Raw genomic sequence first — 6,569 nt, forward strand, 5'->3', positions numbered from 1 at the left:
TTAATAATTTTGGCTAGATCTGATGACTAATTATAGTGTCTTCATGTATGTGCAGTTATCACATCCGATCTATATTTCTTGCTAGCAATATTTACGATGATCTCGTGTTTACTTCGCATACCGGTAAGTGTATGGCTGATTTTACGTATTATCCAAAACCAAAGGTGTTTCATACCTTAATCCCACTTCTGACCTCTCTTTCTTTTGTTTATAGATACGCTGATCACAGCCTGGTGCAGAACGGATTGCTCTCTATCTGGCTGTTATACATCTTGTTTCTCCAGAAGGTACAAATGTATAACCTAATATTTATTTCATTAGATATAGCAAAGTTTAACCAAGTCACGGGACATGCATGATCCATTTATTGAAAATTATATACGCTGAACTTATGGTTGACGTGCCGGCAAGTTTTCGACTTGGTCCGTCGTACACCCATGAGTACATATGTGTATGTACTATAATTTTGTTAATTATTTCTCATTTTATGTGATTAAATGAAAAATATTGTCATGCGAGTTCGCTCATGGTTGACGTGCCGGCAAGTTTTCAACTTGGTCCGTCGTACACCCATGAGTACATATGTGTATGTACTGTAATCTTGTTAATTATTTCTCATTTGATGTGATTACATGAAAAAATGTTGTCATGCCAGTTCTCTCATGGTTGACGTGCCGGCAAGTTTAAACTTGGTCCGTCGTACAACCCTGAGTAGCAATATTTATGTGGGATATTTTCCCATTTTTATTTTATATTTTATGTCATATGAATGGAGCAAATATGGTGTTACAAATGCAAATTTTCTTACGGTTGACGTGCCGGCGAGTTTTATATTTGTAAACTCGGTCCGTCGTACAACCATGAGTACATATATGTACGTAGCATAGTATTGTTATTTTCTAAAAGAAAATTCTCGTGGTTGACGTGCCGGCAAGTTTTATATTTGTAAACTTGGTCCGACGTACAACCGGCCGCATAAACATTTACAATCTTGTCGTTATCTTTTAATATTTTCTTACTATTTCCTTCCATTCTTTGTTTTGCAGAGCGGTGCCTGCCTTTGGGGAGGTAATTGTTCGCAAAGGCTGGTAATATTACTGTGGCTCTCCTTTCATTTATTTATTTCTTTATTTATTGTTATGGTTTAATAATTTTAAATGTATTTATCTAGATGGCGCTTGGTGGACCTACCCTTTCATCATTTCAGCTCAAATTATCTGAGTTAGCTAGACAACATATGTATGAACCAGAAACAGATGAATCAGCTAACCCTAAACTTGGCAAGTCAACTGCGAGAGTAGGGAAATTGGACCCCTCGGAACTCGGGTGGCACTCTGAAAATTCCTTTGAAGCTTTGAGTTATCATCCGCCGGCACCTAAGCCGAGGGTTGATTTAAAATGTGCTTTAGGGGCTAGAATGGTGTCACGACAGTTAGGGTGGGAGCACCATCGTGTTCGGCACGTCAGGCGCCCGAATGGTTATATTGAATGGGCTGTCGAGGTTCTTCAGAATCACTCATTTGGTCTGAAAGGGGGTGAGGACCACACCGATTATATCTGTGGGGCTATATATTGTTCCCTCTACAACTATGATGTTTCCCCTTTTTTGTTTCGGTCTTTGCTAGAAAAATGGAGTCCACAAATGAACACTTTCCTATTCTCGTGCGGTGAACGTACAATCACTTTACTTGACATGCTTCTTATGGCCGGGCTTCCTTTATGGCCGGGCTTCCTATCACCGAAGATCCTTATGAGGAATATATCCCTCCACTCAATCAATTAGATCCTGCATTGCTTCTATACCCAAACTTCTTATCCGATCTTTTGCGAACATGGGAAGAGCTTTCTGATAAGCGTGAGGACAAATTGGTATCTTTCCAAGATTGGTGTGATCATTTCCACAACCGCCATGACAAACCCTTAACTTTTACTAGCATGCGTGATGGACGCATTTATCTTGCGGCATTTATCGCCATTTGGTTGTGCAGTTTTGTCGTTGTCGGTGGTGGACCGTATATTCGCCCAGGCGTTCTTGTCATGGCATCTTGGATTGCGGTAGGACGCAAAATTTCACTTGCTCCGCCAGCTTTGTCCTCTATATATTTTTCTCTCCGGCGTATTAGTAGACACCCTGTCGGGCCCTCATTTTGCAAGAAACCTTGGGCGACTCATTATATCATAGGTTGGATGTATCTCTATTTGAGGAAATCATTTGGGCCTAAGGGGAAGGGAAATCATCTTCCTACTCCTAAGATCGTGCCGATGCAACCAACCATGATACAAACGATGTTCAGGCCACCGATTGAATTCACGTCCGAGATGGCACATGAGTATCTTGAGGAACCTCAAAAAATAAGTTGGTGTCCTTATTCCTCGCGTAACTTGATTGGAGTAGATCAGCTACAGAGGGCTTACATGATTTCTATCCGACGGGCTATTCTTCCATGGAGGTTTCTACTTCAAAACATTGATACATGTGTAGCCGAGCCATATCACCCGGACCGTGTAGCTCGCCAACTTAAGTTAGACCAACAGATACCATATAATCCTTTGATATCCTTATGAACAACAGACGTTGGCGTGGCGTACACATACTGGTCACATCTATTTCTCCCAGCTCAGGTCATCATCCTCTCAACAGCACTTATGAGGGAAAATGTGACGTGTCATGGACTAGATGGTGGAACAAATTTTTGCATCCGTTTACCATTATTTTGGATAAACTTAAGGCTGGTAGTCCACATGGGGAAATCTCATATGATGAGAGAAAGGAGGCGTATAAGCAAAAGGCAAAAGAATTTATGCTCCCTCGCGAACTCTCAGATTCTGATTTTGTTATAATAAAGGAAGTGTCAGCAGACTGCCGAGACGGGTACATTAATGGTATTGAGGCCACAGAGAAAGAGATAGCAGAACGTTGGAATCATATTTTGGGTATTTTTCTTTCAGATGATGAACCTGCTATGGCCTCTCGACGTGTGAGTTAGCAATCTTTATTTCGTTTTGGTTTAAAATTTCCATCATTCATCCATATAACATACACATGTCACTCTTTTTCAGAAGCGAAAGAATAAGAGTAATGTTATTGACTCTTCCTTTAGCGCTTTGCCTCCAACGGATATGCAAGTTGGTGAAAACCTCTCAACTTCCAAGCTAAAGGAACCAAGTACAACTAAAGCTATTTCTTCTGATGAGGAGGCGAGGCCTGCCTCCAAAAGAAAACTTGATTTTGCTGACGTAGAGAATATTTCCAGCCCTATAAAATTAGATGGTCCTGCTTTATATGTACAAGATGATATTAGTTTCACGGGTCTGGACAATATACTTAATGGAGATGTAGCTCACGATTTGGGTGATCTTCGCACATTAAATGTGGATGACTATGAGTCAAGCATAGATGTGGATCTCCAAGTTTCTTTTCCATGCATAGCTTCAAACGTGCCCCCATCGACTGATATTGATAGCCTCCTATCTTCTGCACTAAATGGTATCTCTATATATATTTAAAAAAATATGTTTTATTTAAAGTTTGCTCACTTGTTTTACTATATATATATATATTTACAAGAATATTCACTTTTTTTTTAGGTGTCGAGGACGCTCCTGTGAGTAGGAAAGAAGCGTCGTCGCATATTGCAATGGCATCTGTGGGTGTTCCTTTTGTTACTGAAGTTATCATGAAGGCTGTCGATGCATCGTTCAGACATGCACTTGAAGGCTTGAACAGCTCTACGATAATTGACCCTCAATGTCATGCACTTCTTGAGGCGGTCTATTCGCTTCTTCCAGCCAGCGATGATATCGCTCGCGTCGCTGCTATTCGTGCAGGTCTGAAAAGACTTATTTCCATCTCAAATGACATGCAGCAATCCCACAAAGAGATTAGATCTCATTCTCATGAGAAAGAAGAAGCTTTCACTGTGGCAGATAAGGAATGTATGTTGCTTGAAGAATTTTTAAAGGTACAGATGATAAGCTGGCATCTATGGAAGAGCAATATGCCGAGGAGAGGAAGCATGGGGAGACTCTTAAAGCTCAACTCGAAAAGGTTAATACTAGAATGCATCAGATTGGGGAGGGTGTTGAGCAACTGAAATTAACACGATCCAGTAAGCAAGCCGAGGCTAAGGAGCTGCGTGCCTCACTTTCTGAAGTTAATGCTAAGGCTAATCAGGCACTTGAGGACCTGAAGCAAAAGATATCCACGATGGACAATGAAGTTGAGTCTATTCTTGAGAAGATGAAAAATCTTCCTGTTGTGCCATGATTTTTTTAACCTTTTAAATATATCTGGGTTAGCATTTTTGTTTAATAAGAACTGTCGAGTGTCCGTATGTCATCAGACTATTTGATGCAGCTTTCACGTGCGAGGTTATTTATTTATTCAGATTTGGAATTATTGTACGCGTATGCCTCTTTTCTAATGATTGGCACTCATGCGATTTTTATTTGCTTAATGCAGTTAAAATAGATACGCATACTATATGGTACGTATATCCAGTATACTGTCTCTATTTGCATATATATGTCACAGCTTTGGCTTATGAGATTTTGGAGTAATACTTGTCTATATGACACAATTTATACTGATTAGGGTTTGAGGTATGTTTGATTTTTTTTAAATCACACAATTTAGACTCGTAAGATTTTGGAGTATATATTTACGTATATATGTGCACCGATTTATAGTCATAAGGGTGCTGAGATCTTTTTTTTTTAGTCACAGTTTAGACTCGTAAGTTTATTGGAGTAAATATTCTTTTGTGCCCGAGTTTATCCTTATGAAGTTGTGGAGTATATTTTGTATTTTGAGTGCCCCAGTTTATACTCGTAACGGTGTGGAGTATATTTTCTTTGAGTGCCTCAGTTTGGACTCATGAGGGTATGAAGTACATTTTGTATTTCTTTTCGCATCACAGTTTAAACTCATAAGTTATTGGAGTAACATTTTATGTACCTCAGTTTATACTCGTGACTGTATGGAGTAAATTTTTTTGTGCTCCAGTTTATACTCGTGAGGGTATGGAGTACATTTTTGTATTTCTTTTCGCATCACAGTTTAAACTCATAAGTTATTGGAGTAACATTTTATGTACCTCAGTTTATACTCGTGATGGTATGGAGTAATTTTTTTATATGCCCCAGTTTATACTCGTGAGGCTGTGGAGTAAAATTATTTTTTTATGCCACAGTTTAGACTCGTGAGGGTATGGAGTAATTTTTTTATATGCCCCAGTTTATACTCGTGAGGCTGTGGAGTAAAATTATTTTTTTATGTCTCAGTTTAGACTCGTGAGGGTATGGAGTACATTTCGTATTTCTTTTCGCATCACAGTTTAAACTCATAAGTTATTGGAGTAACATTTTATGTACCTCAGTTTATACTCGTGACGTTATGGAGTAAATTTTTTTTGTGCCCCAGTTTATACTCGTGAGGGTATGGAGTACATTTTGTATTTCTTTTCGCATCACAGTTTAAACTCATAAGTTACTGGAGTAACATTTTATGTACCTCAGTTTATAGTCGTGATGGTATGGAGTAAATTTTTTTGTGCCCCAGTTTATACTCGTGAGGGTATGGAGTACATTTTTGTATTTCTTTTCGCATCACAGTTTAAACTCATAAGTTATTGGAGTAACATTTTATGTACCTCAGTTTATACTCGTGATGGTATGGAGTAATTTTTTTATATGCCCCAGTTTATACTCGTGAGGCTGTGGAGTAAAATTATTTTTTTATGCCTCAGTTTAGACTCGTGAGGGTATGGAGTACATTTCGTATTTCTTTTCGCATCACAGTTTAAACTCATAAGTTATTGGAGTAACATTTTATGTACCTCAGTTTATACTCGTGACGGTATGGAGTAAAAAAAATTTTGTGCCCCAGTTTATACTCGTGAGGGTATGGAGTACATTTTGTATTTCTTTTCGCATCACAGTTTAAACTCATAAGTTACTGGAGTAACATTTTATGTACCTCAGTTTATACTCGTGATGGTATGGAGTAAATTTTTTTGTGCCCCAGTTTATACTCGTGAGGGTATGGAGTACATTTTTGTATTTCTTTTCGCATCACAGTTTAAACTCATAAGTTATTGGAGTAACATTTTATGTACCTCAGTTTATACTCGTGATGGTATGGAGTAATTTTTTTATATGCCCCAGTTTATACTCGTGAGGCTGTGGAGTAAAATTATTTTTTTATGCCTCAGTTTAGACTCGTGAGGGTATGGAGTACATTTCGTATTTATTTTCGCATCATAGTTTAAACCCATAAGTTATTGGAGTAACATTTTATGTACCTCAGTTTATACTCGTGACGGTATGGAGTAAATTTTTTTTTGTGCCCTAGTTTATAATCGTGAGGGTATGGAGTACATTTTTGTATTTCTTTTCGCATCACAGTTTAAAGTCATAAGTTATTGGAGTAACATTTTATGTACCTCAGTTTATACTCGTGATGGTATGGAGTAATTTTTTTATATGCCGCAGTTTATACTCGTGAGGCTGTGGAGTAAAATTATTTTTTTATGCCTCAGTTTAGACTCGTGAGGGTATAGAGTATATTT

The 6,569-nt window shown here is 38.3% G+C and overlaps 1 pseudogene; it reads left to right on the forward strand.

Moving 5' to 3' along the window:
- The first annotated feature begins 2,286 nt into the window (after positions 1-2,286).
- LOC123427378 lies at positions 2,287-4,267 on the forward strand (annotated as a pseudogene).
- The last annotated feature ends 2,302 nt before the right edge of the window (positions 4,268-6,569 follow it).

The sequence above is a fragment of the Hordeum vulgare genome, chromosome 2H, assembly GCF_904849725.1.
Source record: "Hordeum vulgare subsp. vulgare chromosome 2H, MorexV3_pseudomolecules_assembly, whole genome shotgun sequence".
Taxonomy (NCBI): Eukaryota; Viridiplantae; Streptophyta; class Magnoliopsida; order Poales; family Poaceae; genus Hordeum; species Hordeum vulgare.